This window comes from Lampetra planeri, chromosome 6, assembly GCF_965212315.1.
Source record: "Lampetra planeri chromosome 6, kcLamPlan1.2.h2, whole genome shotgun sequence".
Taxonomy (NCBI): Eukaryota; Metazoa; Chordata; class Hyperoartia; order Petromyzontiformes; family Petromyzontidae; genus Lampetra; species Lampetra planeri.
The window spans coordinates 13,109,287-13,121,556 of NC_136112.1; positions in this window are offsets into that span (position 1 = coordinate 13,109,287).

Sequence of the window (12,270 nt, forward strand, 5' to 3'; positions counted from 1 at the left end):
ACTCCCACCTTTATCAATACGTCTCATTAGCGTGAAAGAGCAGGTAGACTACTCGATAGAGATCCCTCCCGTGGAGCCCCTTTCACCATAAGCTATTTGAGCATGCAATTGAAGGGCTGTGCTTGCTTACAATTGATCAGACTGGGTGCAACAATTGCTCAGGACTATTTGAGCACTTATTTCGCCAAATTAATGTCATAGCCCGTTAATAGGCCCTGATTATTTTAAATAATCAAAGTGTTTGTTCAAATAAACTCACAAACCCCCACGTGTGGCCATGAGCAAGTGCCGTCAAATCCACATTTCTCTAGCCAGGACCAGTCTCTCCATTAGGCAACCTCTCTCGACTCATAAAGTGGTTCCTATTTGATCAACCCTAGGGGAATGCTTGGCTGAGCAAACCTCATATTGATTATAAATTAAAACTGATTTTGAGGTAGGCCTTCTGCTGTATCACTCAGAGTAATGATGGGTTAGGAAGCTACTATCGAAACTGTCACTGTACTTATTGATCTTGCTGTTACTGCAACACTCTCTCTTGACCAGATGGCGACTAATCTCCTCAACAATCGTTATACGGTTTTGGAAAAACTAGACGATGGAGGATTTGGCGAGGTGTACAAATGCTGGGACCACAGGGACCACAAGGAGATGGCCTTCAAGAAGACTGACATCACATTAAGGTGAGAGACCAAGTAATGATGTGCTTCACAATCTTCACTGAAAAGTAGCTTCCTGTCAGAGAAACTGACGTGTGCTTACCTAGACAAGACGCAATACGTTTTCTATTTTAATGATGATGCAATTTCCAACATTCTCATAAGTGTTTGTATTTCTTCACGCAGCATCAAGGAAGTGCAAGCATATCGCGAGGCTGTCTTCCTCAAAGTGCTGAGACACAATAGCATCATCCGGTTCGAGGAAGACTTTGTCGTGGGAGATTACCATTATCTCGTGTTGGACTACATCAGGTAATAACACCAAGTCCATTACAACCGTGGCACTTGCAGGATGTATACAAATATAAGCTTGGCAGCTGATTGATCCACATCAGTACACAATCCTTAGCTATGCTACACTGCATTGTTAACAAGTAGCTGCATTAACCATTTCATAGCTGGTTTGTCAATTCTCGGGACCCAGTCATGGCCCAGTGGTAAAAAACTCTGCAGTCAGCACGTATTCAAGTAATTGTTACCCGTCGAATGCCTTACCTCACCCTCAGTGTTCCAGTACTTGCATGTGTGGATGAGCTGGTGCCTTTGTGCTTCATGCTGTTTAACCATGTTGCACTGTGTTCGTTTTCTGTTATCAGCATGGGCAGCCTCTTTGACGTTCTGAAAGCGAACGGAGCATTTATTCTGTCCTCCGTCAAGAGATATGCCCAGTCCCTGATGGAAGTGCTGGCCTTCCTGAAGACGAACGGCATAGTCCACGGGGACCTCAAGCTGGTAAGGGTTTATCATTAATATCTCTTTGAGGAATTAAACAGGTCTAAGGGACGCTCATATGGTGTCATGGATCGCACACTAGACTTGAAACCCAGAGGGAATTGGTTAAATTGATCCTCCGTCTTGGCAATTATAACAGTGGACAGGTTCTCAAATCCCAACCCCACCCACCCACCACCTCTGTACACCCATCAGTATAAACAGGTACGCCACAGTTAATCATGTCACGAGTGGCGGGGTGAAGTGTGGGTACTTCTCCTTCTTCCGAGACATTTGACGCTGTGTAACAGTAGCCCAAAACCATCTAGAGGGGCTCTCTTCAGCTCTCTATGGTGGAGGCCTTTCTAGAAGTAGAGGGGTGAGCAAGTAATTGCAGGGCTGCACCTTCACCGTGATCTTTTAAGCAGATTTAGCAGTGTATGTGCCTCATGCACATACACTGCATGATGCACATACACTGGCCAGTTTAATTCCCATCACAGCAGCTGCCTCATACAGTGGAGCTCTTATCCGTGACAATATTACCCATGACTCCCATTATCCATGGGAACTGTCGAGTCTATAAAACCACCAATGTTCTGTGGCCCTATTTTTCTTTTTATACATAATTATTGAGGTTTTTTTTACCATCCTGCATTGTGGAACAACTCTGTTATTGCTGATGAGAAGAGTCGCTTTGGCAATTCTTCTCATTATAAGCGTCTTGTTTTCATGAACAACTTCATTGCAAGATTTCATATTGGATCATTTTTAGGAGAGTTATTGATCCCCCTGCTTCCCTCTCCATTACAAATGGACATAGATAATGCATAAACACTTATAACGTTAGATGGACAGTGCAAAAATGAACGCCATTTTCTATGCAGACAGTGATCATTTTAACAGATCCTCGTCTGGTTAAATAACATATATATAAAATGCTTCCATTCTTATATTTCTTTCAGGAAAACATCTTGGTGCAAGGTCACCACACGGCAGCTATCCGATTGGCCGACTTCGGAGGAAGTTTTTTTGACAATGAACCTCGTAAGTTTCACTTTATATGCATTTATACATACCGTAGCATTTCTAAATCTTCCTATAGATCCTGTTATATGGAACAATAACATTTTGCTTTCTATAGCATCGTTCATGCAAATTGCGTAAACGATGATAATGTTAAATTAACATATGTGATATTACAAGAGCTTAACACAGTGCTCAGTGTGAATGGTAGCTCTACACGAGGTATGATTACAACACCTTGCGATCTCCGTTTCACAACAGCGCATTGGGAATGTTCACTTCCGTGTAAAATCACGTCCTTTCACATATCATGCAGGACAGGGCGAGAACACATTGGAGATTCTTGCAGTAAAACTGTGACTCCGATCGTCCACTTAACCCTTTAGAGCTGGTCCATTTATTCTTGGGACCTAGTAATGCCCACCTATGGCGGGACCTGATATTTCAAATGACTGAATTTTCGTTTTTTTGTTGCCAATAATAAAACTGAGAAGGTTGACAATTAATTTCAAGTGTCTGTGCTGCAGAGTGACATAGACTTAAAAATTGCATTAGCTATGAAAGACCTGTACTGTATTCTTATTTTTCTCCAGCGGACCATTTCTTTGGGACGGCCGGATACCAGGCTCCTGAGGTCTTGCTGGCCCTGCCGTTCGGAACAGCAGTTGACATGTGGGCTGCTGGCTGCTTACTGGCCGAGATCTCTGTTGGGAAACGACTCCTGCCAATAACCAGCACGATTCAGGAGGTCGCTGGGATCACAAAGGTAAGATTCGTTTCGAAATTAATTGATTTAACTATTTTATTACGGAAAGTGTTTCATGTTTGATTGGTTGTTGCAGTTCTATGTTTGCTCAGCGGTTGAGTAATTTGCTCGCAATCGCAACGTTGTGAGTTTACATCTGATTGGGGGTTTATTCAGCCCTCCAGTGTCGATAAAATGAGTGCCACTTTTTGGGGAAGTCGACATTGGTTGACATAGAAGTAGATTCGCCGTTGCCGTAGGAATGCAGAGTTTTGCTATTGACTCAGGGCGCAGCCAGGCGATGATCACTGCCTCGGTGATCGTTTTACTTTGAGATAACTTACTGCTTAGTTTTACGTGACTTCAAGTGTTTACTCAATTATGAATAATTGAATCAATAGGATACAAACCATGCATGTAAATACGTAAAGAAAAACTCCTCAACTATCCAGTGACATAAGAGCAAATGTATCGCTTATTTTCAGATTCTGGGAACACCACCCTTAAAGATGCTGCACGCTGCACCAGACGGTCATCGGTATTTCCGTGAGTAATGCAAATTTATTTTTAATATGTGATTAGGTGTTATAACATCATTCATCTGGCTGCACAATGACGTGAAAGTTGGGTTGTTTCCCCACGTCCTTCACAGCCTTAATTATACAACACAGCCTTGTACACATGAATAATATTCTAATGCATGACATCGTTTGCGATTGTACCCATTGCAGACTTCTTTGGGCAACTCACCGAGGAATGTCTGCAGGAGACCCCTCAGTGTTGCCCGCTCAAGGAGTTTCTGAAAACAAGAGACCCATTGTTCCTGGACTTCATCAGCTCCATCCTATGGTGAGTATCCCACTCTTTGACTTTCCCTCAACTTTAACAAATTCAAGTCAGTTTCTATATCATAAGGAAATACGCATCCCCTTTGCAAAGTATAGCAAGTCTGCATCTCTCTGCAGCCACGCAGCTGAAGAAAGTGATTTGCCGTGAACCACTCGGAAAGCCCGTTTCCAAATGGAAGCAATGTATTTTCGCGATAACGCGTTGTGTAAGCACACTTTGAGCGAGGACTTACCATACCTAACTTCACTTACCTGCAAACCCTTACTTTGTCAAGTGGATGTCAGTTCATTGCATCACCATAATGTGTAATATGGGTATGTATATTTTGCTGATCTTCTCATCGGTACTTGTCTCTTTGTTTTCAGCTGGAACCCAGATGACCGCCTAACTCCGGAAAGTGCTCTCAAGCAACCATGGATGAGTGCAGCTCATCCATTGCCAGTCCGGAAGAGCAGCAGCTCTTCCGGAGTGGCAATTCCCATTTTGGCTCCAAAGGTGTCCAGTGTCATTTCACTTCCACCTCCAGCCGCCATTCCAATCCCCTTCATTCAGCCAAGCACTGACGCCTTCCTGGCTTCTGTCTCTATTGGGTCATTCATCGAAACCATTTTGGAACGGGAGATGCCTACAGCCACTAGCTCAACATCCACCACAAAATGCAGCATTCAGGTGGAAGATTTGAACACTGCTGTGTCTCTTACAGCATCAATTGCTGACTCTCTCCCAGAGTCGGAGACCATAATTAATATGGACATCAAGCCTCAGGATGTTGAGGAATTTCCTATTTCAATTGAGGCAATCGATGAGACGACCCAAAATGGAGCCGAGACGACCCAAAATGAAGCCGAGACGAGCATGGGCTCCATATTGTCTCCGCCTATAAACGCAGACTACACTGTTAACCCTCTCCTGGAGTCCGAGAGCACGGTCAAGGCAGACTTTAAGCCTCACGATGCTGAACAAAAGCAAGCCATGGTGCAGAGTGACATGAACAGTGCAGAAAAAATGCAGATCCCTAAATCCAAATCACTAACCATCCGCAAGAGATTGCGTCGGTTCGGACGTGCTCTTATTGAGTTGGTCTGTGGTTGTGGGAGAAGTGGAGAGGTGGATTAAATGTTTTAATATTGTAAAATATATGGGCAGCCCTCGACTTATAAACAGATTTCATTCCTGGGACCTGTTCATAAGTCGAACGGTTTTATAAGTCGGTCGTCAAAAATGTATTATATTTAAATGCACATAACTCATTGCTATAAATTGTTTTACCGTTTTAAAAAGGGAAACATTGTTAAACTCATAGGAAATATTGTACATTTGCATGTCGGTAAGTATGCTAAACATTTCGAACAGACACATATTCACAACTTTCCCTTTTATATATATAGATAATATTGTATTGTACATAACATACCAAAAAAATGCTGGTAAATAGAAAGAAACATTAGTTTTAACTTCAATTGCCTTGATACCAGATGACGCTGATGTTGGTTGTGAGTGGGAATTGTTGTATATCTTGTGATAAAAAAACGTAAATATTAAATATAAAAATGTGAACATTTATGTAAAATGTGTTAATATTTGTAATAAAATGTGATTAAACTTGATTTGAAGCTTTCGTGACTGCAGGAATTACTCTGGTTCTATCGGTAAAGCCACGTAGAAAGAAAATAAATTAAATAATAGAATACGTTTCGATTACAACACAAGCAACCGTCATCATGTAGAACTAAACTTGAGAGAGAGACAAAACACAGACACCGAGACACAGAGAGAGACACAACATAGACACACAGAGACCCAATGCCTCTGTGTCGTGGCCTTAAATAGAGAGAGGGGGGGCAGAGAGATGTGGGTCTCCTGGAGCAGAGGAATTAGCATGTCAATGAGAGAGCTGTGTGGAAATCCACCCCGCAGCGGCAGAGGGAGAGAAAGACCCAGCAAGTCTGGTCAAGACTGGTATATTTTAGAGAGAGTTGTGTGGAAATCCACCCCGAAGCGGCCGGGGGAGAGAAAGAGCGAATGAACCTATGAGAGCCTGGGTAATTTGATTGAGAAATAGGCAGTTTGAGAAAACAAACTCAGCAATTTTTTTGGAAATGTAATGTAATGCAACGCAGACAGTCGGCTAACACACAGTTAACACGTAGCCTGGTTGATTACGTTCTCCGGAGATGGATAAATCAGAAGTTAAGTGTGAAATTTGACATTGACACAGAGAGAGAAGACAAACTTATATCCTCCCCGTAGAGGTGGTTCAAACTTGATTTGAAGCTTTCCAGGAGACTTGCGACGTAACTTAGAGGCAACACTTTATTTATAACAATGTAACACAATACCCCCTTTACCCCGCTCATTAAGGAGGTACAGCCTCCGGGCTAACGTGCCCTATATCACTTGGGGTAATATAGAGCCCTCTGGCTAGGGGTGACCTAGGGGAGACTGACTGACCCGACCCAGCCAAGGTACGGGTCCTGACCACTGGTCCACGTTGGGTACCGGGGTTCCAGGGTCCTAGCAGAGCTGGTCTTCAGTCTTCGTAGCACTCCCCCGAGCTGACCTGAGAGCCGCCTTTTATACACATCCCGGGGACTCTCCGCCCCCGGTACCGCCCCCTTTCTGGAACCTTCCAGGGGGTCCTGGAAAGCCCCCCCCCCATCCCCTCACCTGGGGGGAACCCAGCCTATCTGTGGTCCTCTCTCTCTATCCCCTTGTACAGGCTGGCACCCCCTACAGACCCCTGGCCGTAACTGCAAGTAAGTGTACAGGCGGTGTGTGCATACTTATTTCCGATACTACATCACCCGCCCCCCCCCCCCCCCGTAGCACACAGCCAACTCGGCAGTCAATAACAACAATAAAAAATATACTTGCAAGAACGAAACCGAGTACGTGTGCCTCAATAACACAACAACAAGAACACGAACAGAACACCCCCCAATAAATAACCCAAACCCACCTGTACAAATTTTCACTATTGACACAAATATACACAACACGCAAACCGGCCGAGAAGAGCAGACGCCGAATGAGCAGGGCAGCGTTCATGAAAAAGTTTTAGATTTCTACCGGGTCCTGGTCGACGGTCCATCGTAAGCAGCGGGTGGAAGACGTGGCCCTGGGGTCGCATGAAGCGGAGGATGGCGGCCTTGAAGAGACGTGTCAGCAGGGCGAGAGGTGCCCCCTGTGGCTGATTTGCCCAGTTGTGGTTCTTCGCATCTCCGAGTAGTTCTCTCTTCAAGAGTGAGCTATTAAGATATTACTGTTCAATTAGATCCTCGAGTTTAGGGAGTTAATATAATCAGCATGGTCACCAATGACTGCGAAAAAATAAACATTAAATGTGGATAAACCCTTTTCGATTTGTGTTTATATCACTGTTAAATGAAAATATAGAGGTTATATTTTGATTAAAAGCTTTCGTGACTGCAGGGATTCATCTTCTTGGTTCTTTCGGTAAAGTCACGTAGAAGGGAAGTAATAAAATAATAAAAATAAAACATAATAAAATTATTCTCACGACGTTTCGGCCACAACGCAAGCAGCCGTCCTCAGGTGAAAACCAGGTCCGTCGAGGCGACAGAGTCTGAATGAAACAGCACACGAGCTTGGAGCATATATATAAGCTGGGCGCCTTGACAAAGGAATTTGCATATCAAGAGGAATTTAGCATATTTATGGGAAATGCAGGAATGTGATTAGTACTACATATGCATGTGAATTATGCAGTATTAACAGCATCAAAGGGAGCTGCAGTTGCTGCTGCTGCTGCAGTTGCTGCTGCTGCAGTTGCTGCTGCTGCAGTTGCTGCTGCTGCAGTTGCTGCTGCTGCAGTTGCTGCTGCTGCAGTTGCTGCTGCTGCTGCAGTTGCTGCTGCTGCTGCAGTTGCTGCTGCTGCTGCAGTTGCTGCTGCTGCTGCAGTTGCTGCTGCTGCTGCTGCAGTTGCTGCTGCTGCTGCTGCTGCAGTTGCTGCTGCTGCTGCTGCAGTTGCTGCTGCTGCTGCTGCAGTTGCTGCTGCTGCTGCAGTTGCTGCTGCTGCTGCTGCAGTTGCTGCTGCTGCTGCAGTTGCTGCTGCTGCTGCAGTTGCTGCTGCTGCTGCAGTTGCTGCTGCAGTTGCTGCTGCTGCTGCAGTTGCTGCTGCTGCTGCAGTTGCTGCCTTATCCATTTTAATATAACACTACCCACCCTAATGTGTATCACACTGCTATATATTTACTATACAATTACGACACCATACATTACTCTGCACACTGCACCATGCCAGTGAGTGGAATGCGGTCTGAAAGTCACCATAAACGTGAACACAATCAGTTAAGATCCGAAATGGTTTATTACGTCCTTCCAATTATTGCTAAGCCAGAATTCATCTTCTCGGTTGAAATTGTCTCTGTGTTTGTATATGTGGATCGCCTCATGAACGAATCTCTCATGATAGCCAGATGGCTTGCAGAGAACCTCTGTCTTTGAGAAGTCAATGTCATGTGAGCCCACTGAATTGTAACAGTGATCTGCCACGGCTGAGGTGTTTGTCCTACCGTGTTTCAGGTCTGCTTTATGTTCACGGATGCGGTCCATGTCGTTTGGTTTCTCCATGCTTACCTAAAACCGGATTCCCACCACCATCCATCCCAGAAGAATTCCCTCATCAAGACTCTATACCATAGAGCCCAATGCATTTCCGACCAGGAACACATTGGCAGTGAACTCAAACACGTACGCCAAGCTCTTAAGGCTAATGGTTACTCCGACTACACAATCCGCAAGGCCATCACTCCAACCATCAAGAAGGATCCTGTTGAGGAGCCTTTCAAGACCATCATCACCTTACCCTACATTGCTGGGGTCACAAAAAAGATCTCCAAAATCCTGATTAAACACAAGATCCAGGTCCGATTCAACACAGTACATAAAATCCGTGATCTGGTCCCGTCTGTAAAAGATGTGGTTCCAGACATACAGTACCCTGGCGTCTACAAACTAAGTTGCCTCTGTGGTAGCAGTTAAATTGGAGAAACCAAACGACATGTCTCAGACGGCATCCGTGAACATAAAGCAGACCTGAAACACGGTAGGACAAACACCTCAGCCGTGGCAGATCACTGTTACAATTCAGTGGGCTCACATGACATTGACTTCTCCAAGACAGAGGTTCTCTGCAAGCCATCTGGCTATCATGAGAGATTCTTTCATGAGGCGATCCACATATACAAACACAGAGACAATTTCAATCGAGAAGATGGATTCTGGCTTAGCAATCATTGGAAGAACGTAATAAACCATTTCGGATCTTAACTGATTGTGTTCACGTTTACGGTGACTTTCAGACCGCGTTCCACTCACTGGCATGGTGCAGTGTGCAGAGTAATGCATGGTGTCGTAATTGTATAGTAAATATATAGCAGTGTGATACACATTAGGGTAGGTAGAATAATACATAGTGTTATATTAAAATGGATAAGGCAGCAACTGCAGCAGCAGCAGCAACTGCAGCAGCAGCAGCAACTGCAGCAGCAGCAACTGCAGCAGCAGCAGCAACTGCAGCAGCAGCAGCAGCAACTGCAGCAGCAGCAACTGCAGCAGCAGCAACTGCAGCAGCAGCAACTGCAGCAGCAGCAATTGCAGCAGCAGCAACTGCAGCAGCAGCAACTGCAGCTCCCTTTGATGCTGTTAATCCTGCATAATGCACATGCATATGCATTACTAATCACATTCCTGCATTTCCCATAAATATGCTAAATTCCTCTTGATATGCAAATTCCTTTGTCAAGGCGCCCAGCTTATATATATGCTCCAAGCTCGTGTGCTGTTTCATTCAGACTCTGTCGCCTCGACGGACCTGGTTTTCATCTGAGGACGGCTGCTAGCGTTGTGGCCGAAACGTCGTGAGAATAATTTTATTGTTTTATTTTTATTATTTTATTACTTCCCTTCTACGTGACTTTACCGAAAGAACCAAGAAGATATAGAGGTTATGTGCACCTGTATCAAACTTGTGATATTACAGTCACGTCTGATTTGCGTACCAAAGTCAAATAGCTCGAATTGTTAGTTGTGCAATATTCCTTAAGGATCCTGTACTTATTCTCTGTAATGTTAACGTATTTGTTTTTGTTGTTGCTGTGCTTGCGCACTGCTCTATGGATCTCCCTTGGAAATTAGCCAGGAAACTGGCTAAACGGGATCATCATTATTCAAGGAAATTCTGAACAAATTTTGACATCTTCCACAGCTATTCTCTGACACAACAGAGTACACTGCTCTCTGTGAGAGTACATTAATTTTATGACGTGATAAAGATAAAAGCAAGTGGAATATAACTGGTATGAAAAACAAAACTCTATTATTGACAAGTAAACGCCTTCTTGGTTCTTTCGGTAAAGTCACGTAGAAGGGAAGTAATAAAATAATAAAAATAAAACATAATAAAACAATTCTCACGACGTTTCGGCCACAACGCAAGCAGCCGTCCTCAGGTGAAAACCAGGTCTGTCGGGGCGACAGCGTCTGAATGAAACAGCACACGTGCTTGGAGCATATATATATAAGCTGGGTTGGAAGGGGAGAAAAGGGCGCCTTGACAAAAGAACATGCATATCAAGAGGAATTTAGCATATTTGTAATGCGGGCGTAAACGGCCTCGCAGATATGACGTCACGGGGGGAGGGGTTAGGTCACGTGAGAGAGAGGGGTGAGGTCTTAAGGGAGAGAACCGGAAGAAACGGGAGAGAGTATGGGAATAGAGACAGAGAGAGGCCACGCAGGGCAAAGAGTGGAGAGTGGCGAGATCGCCACACAGTGAGACTCGGCACCGTCGGCCAGCGGTGACCGAGCACGGAGGAACGGGGAGCAGCGGTGGAGCTGCAGTGAGAGCAGCCGGAGGACTGCACAAAGGGAAGCTGCAGCGGAGCTGCATCGGAGTGGAGAAAGGCTACGGGAGCGACGGCAGCTGTCGAGCTGCCAAGCGGGGAGGCTCTGAACGAGGGCCGTGTGGGACAAGTGTAAAGAACCCAATAAAAGACAACGGAGACAGACCCAGTGAAATAGTGCTTTATTACACTGGTGTCAGAAGTGAAACGGCATGTCAAAACAGCTCAGAAGAAATAATATTCCTGCGCCATCATCTGCTACATCATCCGACGACGACGACCTTCCTCAGGCGGTGGACCTGCCTGTGATGGAGGAGGAGGTCCGTGCGGGAACGAGTACGGGTCCGGGAGTCCAAGATGTCGCTGCGTTGGTGGACCCGTCTGCGCCGGAGGACGCGGACTTACGATGGAGACAGATGGCGGCACAGCTGGAGACCTTGAAAATTGTGCTGGCGCAATTGTGCGAGCTCGTCACGCCGAGGACGGCGTTGGGGAGGGCCGATAGTGGTCTGCAGGCCGCCGCCTTGCCTGCGCTGTCGGCGCCATCTGCCATGCGGCACGAAGACGCCATCTTGGGCGTGGCAGGGGAAGATCGGCGGGAAGCCGCCATCTTGCGCTCTCCGCGGCGGGAGGCTGCCATCTTGGACACGTTGCGATGCGACGCCATTTTGAATATGCCGCGTGATGAGTCATCGGCTGAGGACGGCGCAACAAGGAGTCGCAGTCGTCATCTCACAACCGTTAAAGAATTCTCCATCGGTGGCGATTGGAGTGCTTTCGCCTGCAGATTTTTGGCGGCGGTACGCTCTGCAAGGTGGACTGACGCTGAGGCATTGGAGGTTCTACCGACTCTTCTCGACGACGAGTCGGTGAGATTCTTCCGTTCTATAAAGGCCGAGAAGAAGAAAACGTTGAGAGGAGTTTTCGACGAGATGGCAGATGCATACGAGCCACCGGATGATGCTCATCACCGGTTTGTTCAACGCCAGCGAGCACCCGAGGAGTCGCCGGTGGCATACAGGGGTGCTGTCTTGGAGTTGGCCATGGCCGCATACCCGGAGACGGAGCCTGACCTGCTCGAACCTCTCATTTTGGGAAAAATGCTCTAGTTGTCCCGGGATTTGGGGATCCCTATGCCGGTGTGTGGCCACGAAAAGCTGACATCCCGGGCAGCTGCTAAATGTCTGGATGCCCAGTTCAACCTGCGCCGTTGGAAGCAAGTCACGGCGTGGACGGGGGGGCCCATCGTCGAAGGAGGTGCCGTGGGTTGGGATCCCAAGAAGGCGGTGTACGTTCCTGATGGGGGGGGCCCGCAGGAGCTGACAGCCGCCTCTGCTCAGTGGTTGGCCCGCAG